At 43.0% G+C, this 12,734-nt stretch overlaps 1 protein-coding gene across 1 annotated transcript in view; it reads left to right on the forward strand.

Moving 5' to 3' along the window:
• The first annotated feature begins 1,514 nt into the window (after window positions 1-1,514).
• mcf2la (mcf.2 cell line derived transforming sequence-like a) overlaps window positions 1,515-12,734 on the forward strand; it is a 581,983-nt gene continuing 570,763 nt past the window's right edge. Inside the window, exon 1 of the mRNA XM_086006132.1 lies at window positions 1,515-1,929. The gene's annotated coding sequence lies outside the window, so the exon portion shown is untranslated. The remainder of the gene's footprint in view (window positions 1,930-12,734) is intronic.

A 12,734-nucleotide genomic window follows, 5' to 3' on the forward strand; every position in this document is an offset into this window, starting at 1 on the left:
GACTGGATGCACATTGTTTTTATAGCAAGAAATGGGCAGTAGAACGTGAATCAGCAATATACTGAAGCATAGCTCCGTGCTGATTTGCGCAGTTCATTAAATAACTGTCGTGTAGAGGTGCACCATTCCTGTATACTGCTGAGACTTGGATGCTGCAGCATGGTGAGTCATGGTCAGTGGAAATGCATAATCGACTCAAAACCATTTAATGATGCAGAAGTACTGGTAAACAAGATGTCTAGCTCTCAGCTGGGAGCATTGTTTAGTTTCTGTTTGTGTTGCAAATCATCTCTTGCTTATCTATACATTCAGCATTACCATTTGATTTAAGTCCTTGTATCTCAAGAAACATATTTATATAATCCATTAAATCTGGATTCTTTTTCTCTTAGTGAGGTCTAAGCGTTCTGCAGTTGTGAACCATACAGAGTATTTGAAGATATCACATTCCTTCTAATAACTGAAGGGACAGGAAACCGAAGCTGATTTTTTTTTGTGATAAACTTCATGGAGAAAAAGAATGATTCACTTATGGGATTTAGTGAACTCCGTCACTACATACTGCGAACTGTTAAGAATTCTTGCACTGCCACACACTTTGACGTGCAGCATCTAGGACAAATGTAAATAGTACAAAAGCTTCCGCCTCCACTGACTGACAAAAAGGAATCATGGTTATCCGCTCTGCAGAATGCCATTTGCTTGCAGGAAGGAGATTTGCACTAATCGCACCGGTGGTCCAGGATTTACTCTACTTTTCTTCGATTACAGATTTGTCCTTGAAAGCTGTCCTCTATTCGGATTATCTCAGAAGATCTTTGCTTCTGCAGGCCAGTCTCTTGTGACACAGATGAAGATCATTTAATAAAGAACTTACACAAATGTTGCTGCGGGGACTTCTCAGTATGATGCGTGCATGTCTCTAAGAATTCTTGAAGGAAGGACACAAAGCTTACTACAAGAACTTCACCACAATAGGCCTGATCCTTTATAACGTGACCTCGGCAGTGCTCCGCTCACTTCCAAAGACAAACACGAAGGGACACAAAAAAGGAAAATGGTCTGGTGAGCTCTTCATTCAAATTACATAAAGTTTATCTGGAATAACAGTAGCTGTCGTTTGTGTTTGATTTCTCTCTGCCCATCTCCTAATCCCAGTCTCATGCTGTTATCCCTGAGTGTTCATTATCTGTATGATTGAGTCTGCCTTTCTATCAATACAATCATGTCAATATCCCTATGGAGACTATCCTTAACCCCTACAGCGAAGCATTCAAAATGTTGTCCTAAATGTTATCTTTTAATGTTGTGCTTGTCTCATGCAGTCTGATAGGACACTGACATCATTCTATAAGCATAGGTCCATTCAGCATTAATGCCTTTGAGCTACAGGTTTAAGGATTTAAGTAAAAGGTATTTTGACAGTAGCAGACATGTCAGTTTAAGAAACTTCAAGAACTTGGTAACTTAAGAACAATATAATGTATCCGTAGATTGTTGCATTTTGTTTGTGGATCATGATCAAACCATTTAGCTCTCACTCACCAAGAAAAGCAGTAACAATGGAGTGAGCTGGACAATGTTCTGAAGATCCATTTAAAATCTTTTGGGCTGTGATCGTGACTTGGAATAGTTGGTGTCATTGGCCTCGAGTGTGTGTGGTCAATGGAGTTGTGAAAATCACAAACTGCTGGAAATTCATTGCAGGTCTGCCCACATCTAAAAACCAAGAAAAATCATTCCTGTTTTTAATGGACAGTTACTCAGAACTGGAGGCTCGAGTTAAGTCTTTCTGCTTTGGAATATTGATATTTTCTGATATAGAACACTATATAGATTTGTAATTTGCCTCTGCATGTGTTTTAATGCAATGGCAGTGAAAAGGAATGTGATTGTTAAAAGATAGATGACGAAAGAACAAATACAAAGGTAAGTAGTTTATACTTTAATGTGTCGCATAAAATCAACATAAATGTTTAAAGGAAAGTAAACCTGATACTTTGAAATCACCGGGGGATATTGAAATTAATAGATGTTGTATGCATCTGTGAGTAAATATTATTGGTATTTTTTAATGTTCAGCTTTCAAGATGACAGTGCTTTATACAGCAGTAATCACGCCACATATTCTAGACGAGGAACGAAGGGGAGACTGGTTAAGCCTGCAGTGTGTGTGCTGCACGCATGTCTGTGTGTAAGCAGTGTTCATTTATTGAACGTGTGTGTAAGTAATTAATTTACTGCAATTAGTCACTGCAGAGTGCATGTGTGGATGAAAGTCGAAACTTCATTTATTGCTGTACGTTACTTTAATAGTGTGTGTGCAAGAACTGTCATTTGCCCTAACTGCAGAATGTGTGTGTAAGTAGTGAATTCAGTTACTGCACTGTCATCACTGCCGTGTGTATATGTTTGTGCGGTAAATGAACTCTCTACTTACACAATCATCATTGCAGTGTGCAAATAGAGAGTTCATTTATTGCACTATCATCACTGGTGTTGATTATAAAGATGTGGTCCATCCCATTGTATAGATGTGATACCACTTGTAAAATGAAGGAGATTCCCCTCTTTATGACTTATTTGTTGGTGGAACAGCAGACAATCTGGGCTCATAAGGTAGCACCGCAGGAGATCTAGAGGCTCGTATCATTCAGCCACCGGTATAGCCTCAAAAGATCATTCCTCAATACACCTATGCAGTTATGCGTGAGGTGGCCGCTCTGTTCTGTTGATGTATGATCAAGTTCCTGGAGCTGCTGCTCACTCTGATATGTTCTGCATTGCAGAGAAGGTCTCTTGTACTGCTACAAAAAATGACATTGGACTCTGCCACCACCCTTATCTTGCACATCTTGGAGTCTTTTCATGGAGATAATTGTACAAATGCTCAGCAGCCAGGGTCTGACACCCTCTATGCCTCTTCAAATGCAACGTGCTACACCTCCAATATGTTGTCCCTTGGCTTCCTTGTAAGTTGAGAGTCACTTCGTGTCAATTCCTCTCAGATACTCAGTATCTGTATCAACCCAAGTTGACGTATCTGGGCGAGTGAGTGCAAGTGATAGGGCAGGCTGTAACTAGTGGGGTACCGCAAGGATCAGCTATTCACAATCTACATCAATGATTTGGATGAGGGGACCAAATGTAATATATCCAAGTTTGCTGCTGATACAAAGCTGGGTGGGAATGTAAGTTGTGAGAAGGATGCAAGGAGGCTTCAAGGGGATATGTTCAGGCTAAGTGAATGGGCAAGAACATGGCAAATGGAATATAATGTGGAGAAATGTGAAGTTATCCACTTTGGTAGGAAAAATAGAAAAGCAGAGAATTTTTTAAATGGAGAGAGATTGGGAAATGTTGGAGTTCAGAGGGACCTGGGTGTCCTTGTACATGAATCACTGAAAGTTAACATACAGGTACAGCAAGCAATTAGGAAAGCAAATGGTATGTTGGCCTTTGTTACAAGAGGATTTGAGTATCAGAGTAAAGACAACTTGCTGCAATTATATAGGCCCCTGGTGAGACCACACCTGGAGTATTGTGTATAGTTTTGGTCTCCTTACCAAAGGAAGGATATACTTGCCATAGAGGGAGTGCAACGAAGGTTCACCAGACTGGTTCCTGGGATGGGGGGATTGTCCTATGAGGACAGATTGAGTAGATTAGGCCTATATTCTCTAGCGTTTAGAAGAATGAGAGGTGATCTCATTGAAACATACAAAATTCTTACAGGGCTTGACAGGGTAGACAAAGGGAGGATGTTTCCCCTGGCCGGGGAGTCTAGAACCAGGGGCCACAGTCTCGGAATAAAGATTTGGCCATTTAGGATTGAGATGAGGAGAAATTTCTTCACTCAGGGTGGTGAATCTTTGGAATTCTCTACCCCAAAGGGCTGTGGAGGCTCAGTCATTGAGTATATTCAAGGTGTGGAGATGCCGGTGTTGGACTGAGGTGGACAAATGTAAGAAGTCACACAACACCAGGTTATAGTCCAACAGCTTTATTTGAAATCACAAGCTTTCGGAGCTCTGCTCCTTTGTCAGGTGAAGTGGAGAAATGCATAAAGACACAGCTTATATAGTCAGAGAATCATGTCAGATGTTTACAGGTAATCTTTCCAACTGCCATTTATCACACCTCGGCAGAGAGATAATCACAGCAATCAAAGGTGTGAATGGTGTCCAAACAGGTCAGTCGGGAAAACATTACATCAAAGAACAATGAGGTGGGGTCACAAGGGGTCAAATGTTGCAGATGCTGGGGTCTGTATGAAAAACAAAAAAACAGACAAAAAACATTTTTTTTGCTGGCAATCACAGCAGGTCCGGCCGCATCTGTGTAGAGAGAACAAGCCAACGACAACTCGAGTCTGGATGACCCTACGTCAGGTGGGGTTACATGTAGCGTGACATGAACCCAAGATCCCGGTTGAGGCCGTCCTCATGGGTGCGGAACTTGGCTATCAGTTTTTGCTCGACGATTTTGCGTTGTGTGTCTTGAAGGCCGCCTTGGAGAATGCTTACCCGAAGATCGGAGGCTGAATGTCCTTGACTGCTGAAGTGTTCCCCGACTGGGAGGGAACACTCCTGCCTGGCGATTGTTGCGCGGTGTCCGTTCATCCGTTGTCGCAGTGTCTGCATGATCTCGCCGATGTACCATGCTCCGGGGTATCCTTTCCTGCAACGTATGAGGTAGACAACGTTGGCTGAGTCACATGAGTATGTACCATGTACCTGGTGGGTGGTGTCCTCACGCGTGATGATGGTATCTGTGTTGATGATCTGGCATGTCTTGCAGAGGTTGCTGTGGCAGGGTTGTGTGGTGTCGTGGTTGCTGGTCTCCTGAAAGCTGGGTAATTTGCTGCGAACGATGGTCTGTTTGAGGTTAGGCGGCTGTTTGAAGGCGAGTAGTGGAGGCGTGGGGATGGCCTTAGCGAGGTGTTCATCGTCATCGATGACATGTTGAAGGCTGCGAAGAACATGGCATAATTTCTCCGCTCCGGGGAAGTACTGGACGACGAAGGGTACTCTGTTGGTTGTGTCCCGTGTTTGTCTTCTGAGGAGGTCTATGCGATTTTTTCGCTGTGGCCCGTCGGAACTGTCGATCAATGAGTCGAGCGTCCTATCCCGTTCTTACGAGGGCGTCTTTCAGCGTCTGTAGGTGTCCATCGCGTTCAAGACAGAGATCAATAGCTTTTTGATTATTAAGGGAATCAAGGGATATGGGGATAGTGCAGGAAAGTGGAGATGAGGTAGAATGGCCAATTTCCAGCTGGATCTCTCTGTCTCTCTCTCCTCTCCATTGTTCTGCCTTCTGTGAAGATAAGAATGAGGAATGCAATGAGTTTCCTGCTGTCCACTTTTCTTTTGGGCTCGTGTAAGGGCCTCCGAGTACGAGCATCAAAATAGAAAAATTGTGATCTTTGACCATTGGCATTTAGTCAGCAGAAGCCACTTGTGGCCGCAGGTATCCCCTGCACAGTGCTGCTGACATTAATTAGGTCAACTATCTCCTGCCAAGCTCTCTGACACAACCTTTGGCTGACCTGATGGCCATCATGTGGAGCTAAACTTGCTGAAGTAATATTTTGGCTCCTTCCTCCTGGAAGTAGGTGCCCTGCTCCCTGACAATGGCCTGGAATTTGCAGTGGGTAATAAGAGCGAACGAACAGCGTTTGCTGTTATTACCCCTTTGAAACTGACCGCAACTTCATCCCATCACCTCCTTGTGCCCTCTCCAAGCTCATCTTTGTCAGGTGTTGGTCTCATTCTCACTAAACTGCTGACCACTTAACTTCCCTTCCCAGCACCCATATTAGCTGACCTTGTAAATGGTTCCATCCCCTCAAGCACTGTTCCCCTCTCTTTCAAAACCACCATCTGTAATGATATCAGCAAATAGTGATGTTATTTGCCTGTTTGATTATCATGTCTTACCAGCATAGTTGCCTGATTGATTGCTTGTGCCTGACCAGCAGAGGGCATGTGACCGAGACAAGCAAGGCAGTGGGTTTTAGTTTCAGTTTTATTCTAGATGCATCACTAGCTTGATGTCTCCTGTAAATGCTGTTATAAAGAGTTGAACAAGCTTTAGATTAAAAGACATTCTCTTTCATAAATGTCTCGTTATTGAACCCACAAAGAAATCAATACATGGTGTCAGAAGTGATTGAAAGAGATGAAGAGGAAAAATCTGAAGTTAAATCAGCTCTCCACAGATTAGCAAGCCAAAAGAGAACATCGTTACTTACCATTAGAGAATAGCTAACGAAGTGGAAAAATGGAAGGTTTACTCCCACCGGCGACGCTTCAGTTGACAGGTAATGTGGCTGAAAATTGGAGAAGGTTCAAACAACGTGTGGGGTTGTATTTATCAGCTGACGAGAAAAGTAATAAAAATAAATCGTCACTGTTCTTACATGTCGTGGGTGATGAAGCGCTGGAGGTGTATAATAACTTCACATTCGCTGCTGATGGAGACAAAATGAAGCTAGATAAAATAATGGAACAGTTTGAGGCCTACTGCATACCTTAACGTGACGTTTGAGAGGCACAGATTTTTCACGTGTACAGAAAACGAGTGAGACTACTGATCAGTATGTGACTGAACTGAGAAACAGAAGCAAATCGTGTGAATTTGGGGGACTGACAGACTCGCTGATAAAAGACAGACTGGTGTGTGGTATTCCAGATAATGGTCTAAGGGAAAGACTGCTAAGAGAGCAAGATCTAGACCTGGGAAAAGCCATAGCACTGTGTAGGGCTACAGAGACTGTGAAGTTGCAGGCAAAGGAGCTGTTCAGAGACAGTAGCTGCAACGTGGATGCAGTGAGAATGAACGGATACAAACCGTTTAACAAAAAGAGCGCCAATGTGAAAAAAGAGGCGTGGCCAGCGAACGAAAATGAAAGGGACAATCGAAAGTCATGTAGTCGATGCGGTACACAGCATCCACCAAGAAAGTGTCCAGCATATGGTAAAACATGCAATAGTTGCAACAAGAACAACCATTATGCCCGTTGCTGTAAGAACCAAATGCAACAAAGCAAGGTCCATGCAGTAGATGAAAGCGACATAGAGGAGTTCTATGTAGATGTTGTGTCTGAAAACAAAAAAGAAGAAAGAGACTGGATGTTGACACTAAAAGTGAATGACATACATATTCCATTTAAATTGGATACTGGAGCACAAGTTAATGTGATATCAGAGACTGATTTTAAGAAAATTAGACCCAGACCAAAGATACATGGAATCAAAGTGAAAGTGACAGGATACTCAGGTACTAATATACCAGTGAAAGGAAGATGCATTGTTAAAGTGACACACAAGGACAGAGAGCATACGTTAGCATTAATCGTGGTACCAAAGGATGTGCAAGCCATACTAGGTTTAAAAGCCTGTGAGAGACTGAACCTGGTAAAGAGAGTCCTCGTTGTGGAAAGCGAAGGAGAGACAGTCTATGATGAACTCATGAAAGAGTACAACGACCTATTTCAGGGTCTAGGCTGCATTCCAGGAGAACACACGATCAGAGTAGATAAAAGTATGACACCGGTCATACATCCATGCAGAAAAGTCCCGTTTGCTCTTCAAAAGCAACTGAAGGCAGAGTTGGACAGGATGGAAAGCCTGAACGTGATTCGGAAGATAGATGAGCCAACTGAGTGGGTGAGTTCCCTCGTCGTAGTGGACAAAAAGAATGGAAAGCTCAGAATTTGCCTTGATCCAAGAGATCTAAACAGAGCAATAAAGAGAGAGCACTTCAAGCTTCCTACACGTGAGGAAATCATGGCACAGTTTGCAAATGCAAAGTATTTCAGCAAGTTAGATGCATCATCAGGATTTTGGCAGATGAAATTGGACGAAGCAAGTTCAAGACTCTGCACGTTCAACAGTCCATTTGGCAGATACAGATTCCTAAGGTTACCATTTGGCATTGCCTCAGCTCCTGAAGTGTATCACAAAACTATCCATATGATCTATGAGCACCTGGAGGGAGTTGATACATCAATGGATGACATCATAGTATGGGGAACCACGAGAACTGAGCATGACGAGAGACTGAAAAAAGTGCTGGAAGCAACAAGGAAAACAAACCTGAAGCTGAATAGAGAGAAATGCCAGCTCGGGGTGACAGAACTGACATTCGTGGGAGATATCCTTAGCAGTGAGGGCATCAGACCAGATCCCAGAAAGGTGTCCGCCATTGAGAATATGCCAAAGCCACAATGCAAAAAGGACGTGCAGAGGTTTAATGGAATGATCAACTACATGGGGAAATTCATATCCAACCTCTCAGAAAAGATGGCGCCACTGAGGAGACTAACTGAAAAGAACATAGAATGGGAATGGAATCATGAGCATGAGAAGTCATGGAGCGATCTAAAGAAACTGCTCACAGAGGAACCAGTTCTGAGGTTTTATGACCCAGCGAGACCCATCAAGATATCATCAGATGCATCAGAGTGGGCTCGGTGCCGTTCTTCTGCAAAAATATCGAGCAAGCAATCCGGTAGAACCACTAAAGCCACACCCAGCACCAGACAGACCTTACCAGAAGGTAGGCGCTGACCTATTCGTATGTCAAGGGAAGGACTATCTTGTAGTCACAGACTATTACTCCCTGTATCCAGAGGTTTGTAGACTGCACACCACCACTGCAGATGCTGTGATAAGATGTATGAAAGCCATATTCTCCAGACATGGCGTGGCAAGCGAGGTCTTCACAGACAACGGACCTCAGTTTTACAATGCAAGTTTCCGACACTTTGCCAAAGAGTGGGACTTTGTCCACACGTCAAGTCCTCACTATCCACAGTCCAATGGACTAGTGGAAAAATCGGTCCAGACAGTGAAAAGACTGATGTACAAGGCAAAAGACAGTGGAACTGACTTCTACCAGAGCATGCTTGTATACCGCACAACGCCGCTCGAGTGTGGTATGTCACCAGCCCAACTCCTTATGGGACGTATGCTAAGGTCAAACCTACCCATCCCGGAGAACCTCCTGAAAACAAAAGAGGGGGAGAAAGTGAGGAAGTTAAAAGAGCAACAGAAAGAAAAGCAAAAGTACTACTATGACAGAGGAACACAAAACCTACCTGAATTCCACACTGGTGACCAAGTAAGGTTCAAAGACAAAACAAACACATGGACTCAGAAGGGAACTGTCCTGAGTGAAGTTCAACCAAGATCATACACCATTCAGACAGATGAGGGTGCTGTTCTGAGAAGAAATCGTCGAGATCTTCTCATGGGACCAGCCACAGCAGGTCAAGAGACTGATACTGTTGAACAACCTGATCACACAGCTGAGAAACCATCATCTGAGGCAACAACTCGGATTCAAGGACAATCAATCAGAAAATCCTCAAGACACGTGAAGCCTCCTGAGAGACTCATTGAGCAAATTTAAGGACTATTGTTATAGAAGGAAGTAATGTTATCTTATTCTTTCTTCAAGTTCTAGTGTATTGACATATTTCATGTGAACACACAAAGCAAGGTTAAAAAACCTTGATCATGATAATGTAAGTTCATTAAGTGTTAGTTAAAATGCAGATTAATACAAAGAAAACATTGTTAGTTAAAAGTAAAATACTTTTGTTTTAAGAAAAGGAGATGTAATGATATCAGCAAATAGTGATGTTATTTGCCTGTTTGATTATCATGTCTTACCAGCATAGTTGCCTGATTGATTGCTTGTGCCTGACCAGCAGAGGGCATGTGACCGAGACAAGCAAGGCAGTGGGTTTTAGTTTCAGTTTCGTTCTAGATGCATCACTAGCTTGATGTCTCCTGTAAATGCTGTTATAAAGAGTTGAACAAGCTTTAGATTAAAAGACATTCTCTTTCATAAATGTCTCGTTATTGAACCCACAAAGAAATCAATACACCATCAACCACCTCCTCAAAAAAAAACTATCCTCAAATCCTGTGTCCTATCGCCCATCTCCAACCTTCTTTTGCTCTTCAAAGTCCTTGAAGCTTTTTTCGCATCCCAAATCCACAACTCCATATCTGAATCTCTTGCATTAGCCTTCCGCCCTGTCACAGCACTGAAACTGCCTTAACCAACGACACAAATGAAATCCTCCGTGACTGACTGTGGCATATTATCATTCCCTTTCCTCCATGACCTCGCTACAGCCACTGAAAAGATCGACCACATCATCCTCCACCAATGCCCCTCTTCCATTGTCTTGTTTGGTGGGACCACCATTGCTTGGCTCCGCTGTTATCTACCCAGTCGTAACCAGAGCATCTTCAGCTTCTTTTCTGCCCCCTTTTCATTACCTCCAGAGTCCTCAAGGATCTATCCTTGCCTCCCTGCATTTCCTCATCTACATGTTGCCTATGGTTTTAGTGGTCTTGCCGCTCCTTATCTCCAATAACCCCGTTCCCCAAACCCTGAGTTCCTCTGATCCTGGCCTCTTGTGCATCCCCCTTGTCCCTTTGCCTCATTATTGGCAGCCATGCTTTCATTTGTCTAGGCCCCATGTTCTGGAATTCCCTTCCGAAACCCCTCTGCTTATTCACATTCCTCTCCTTTAAGAACCTACTTAAACTCCACCTCTTTGACCAAGCTTTTGGTCACCTCTCCTATTTCTTTCTTATGCTTGGTGTCCATTTTATTCTGATGGAGCCTTTGTGAAGTGCCTTGGGATGGTTTTCTATGTTTATGGTGCAGTATAAATGCAAATTGTTGTTGCTGTTCTAACAACCACTAGTGTAAACAAAATTCGCCTAACCTCTTCCTTTGTCCTTTTGATGATTTTAAAGTTGTGCCATTTAGTTACTGATTCACTGACTAGTGGAAATACTTCGCCTCAATTTTTGTTTTATCAAAACCCTTCATAATTAAGAACATTTGTATTGGATCTTGCAACCTTTTTTCTTCTAATGAAAAGAGCCCGTTTCTTTAGTCTCCCCTCATTCTTGGTGTCATAGTAAATCGCTCCGTGGCCTTGACATCCTTCCTACAGTAAGGCACCCAAAACAGGACACAATATCCTAACTGCAGCCTAACTCATGGTTTGCCGAGGTTTAGCATTACCGCTTTGCTTTTGTACTTTGTCCCCTATTTAAAACCTAGGATACTGTATCTTTTTTTCTGGCTTTATCAACTTGTCTTCTACCTTTTTAAGATTTGTGTATCTGAGCCGCTGGGTCTCTGCTCCTCTATTGAAGATTTACCAATGAGTGTATATTTCCTCTGATTCTGCCTCCCAAAATACACCCTCCCATATCTCCAGTAAATGCAATCTGACATGTATCTGTCCAATCTACTAACCCATCACGTCCTCCTGAAGTAATTCACAATCCTCTTCACAGTTAACCACAATCCCTATTTTTGTGTCATCTGCAAATTGATATTGTGTCCCATACCCAAGTCTAGGCCATTTATTTATATTTTGAGACGAGCAATGGTCCCACCAGTGTCCCCTGACAAATACATAGGAACAGGAGGAGGCCATTCAGCCCTTCAATTAGATCATGGCTGATCTGTACCTCAATTCCATTTACCTGCCTTGGTGCTATATCCCTTAAATTGACCTAGCTTCAACAACTTTTTGGGGGAGAGAGTTCCAGATTTCCACTGCCCTTTGTGTGAAGAAATGCTTCCTGACATCACCCTGAACGGTCTGAGGTTATGTCCCCTTGTTCTGGACTTCCCCCATCAGATGAAATGGTTTATTTCTATCTACCCTATCAAATCCTTTAATCACCTTAAACATCTCAATTAGATTACCTCTTAATCTCATGTATTTGAGGGATTACAAGCCTATTCGATGCAACTTTTGAGTACACATTTGGGTACAAATACACAGATCACTAAAAGTTGTGATGTAGGTCAATAAGGCCATAACTAAAGCAAACCAAGCATTAGGGTTTATTTCTAGAGGGATAGAATTGAAAAGTAGAGAAGTTATGCTAAACTTGTATCGAACCTTTGTTGGACCACGCTTGAGTACTGTGCCTCTCTCAGGCAGTCCCTCGGAACCGAGGAAGACTTGCTGCCACACTAAAAATGAGTTCTCAGGTGACTGATGAGTCCAATGCGGGACCTACAGTCTCTGTCACAGGTGGGGCAGACGGTGGTTGAAGGGGCAGGTGGGTGGGGTACTTGGGTTGCCGTGCGCTCCTTCCGCTGTTTGCGCTTGGCTTCGGCTTGCTCCTGGCGAAGAGACTCGGTGTTCGGCGCCTTCCCAATGCTTCTCCTTCACTTTGTGCGGTCTTGGGCCAGGGATTACCAGGTGTCGGTGGAGATGTTGCACTTTTTCAAGGAGGCTTTGAGGGTGTCCTTGAAGCGTTTCCTCTGCTCACCGGGGGCTCTCTCGCCGTGTCGGAGCTCCGAGTCTGGATTTAACAAGATCCATGAAAATTCCCAGAACTTTGGAGGCAAATTCTAGCTGAATAGTGTCCTGTTATGTTTCCTTGTGATTTATCAACTTTTTGAATATTTATAAACTTAATGTGTAAATATGCTGCCAGCAATTGGCCAAAGCTGAATCTGTTACTGTCTGTAATTGAACAGCGTTTAGAAGCGCAGACCACCTAGATGCTCCTGCTCAGCTGCAGAATTAATTTCATGTATCATTTCAGTTTGACCGATCTTTAAAAAAAATTAATATATGACTCCAAATGATTACCAATCAAGTTCGTGCCCAGAGAAACATGTGAGTATTTGATTTTGCTGTCTATTTTTATACTCCCTTTATTAAAATGAAT

This window comes from Somniosus microcephalus, chromosome 14 (genome assembly GCF_052327205.1).
Source record: "Somniosus microcephalus isolate GS21.2 chromosome 14, FLI_Smic_1.0, whole genome shotgun sequence".
Lineage (NCBI taxonomy): Eukaryota > Metazoa > Chordata > Chondrichthyes > Squaliformes > Somniosidae > Somniosus > Somniosus microcephalus.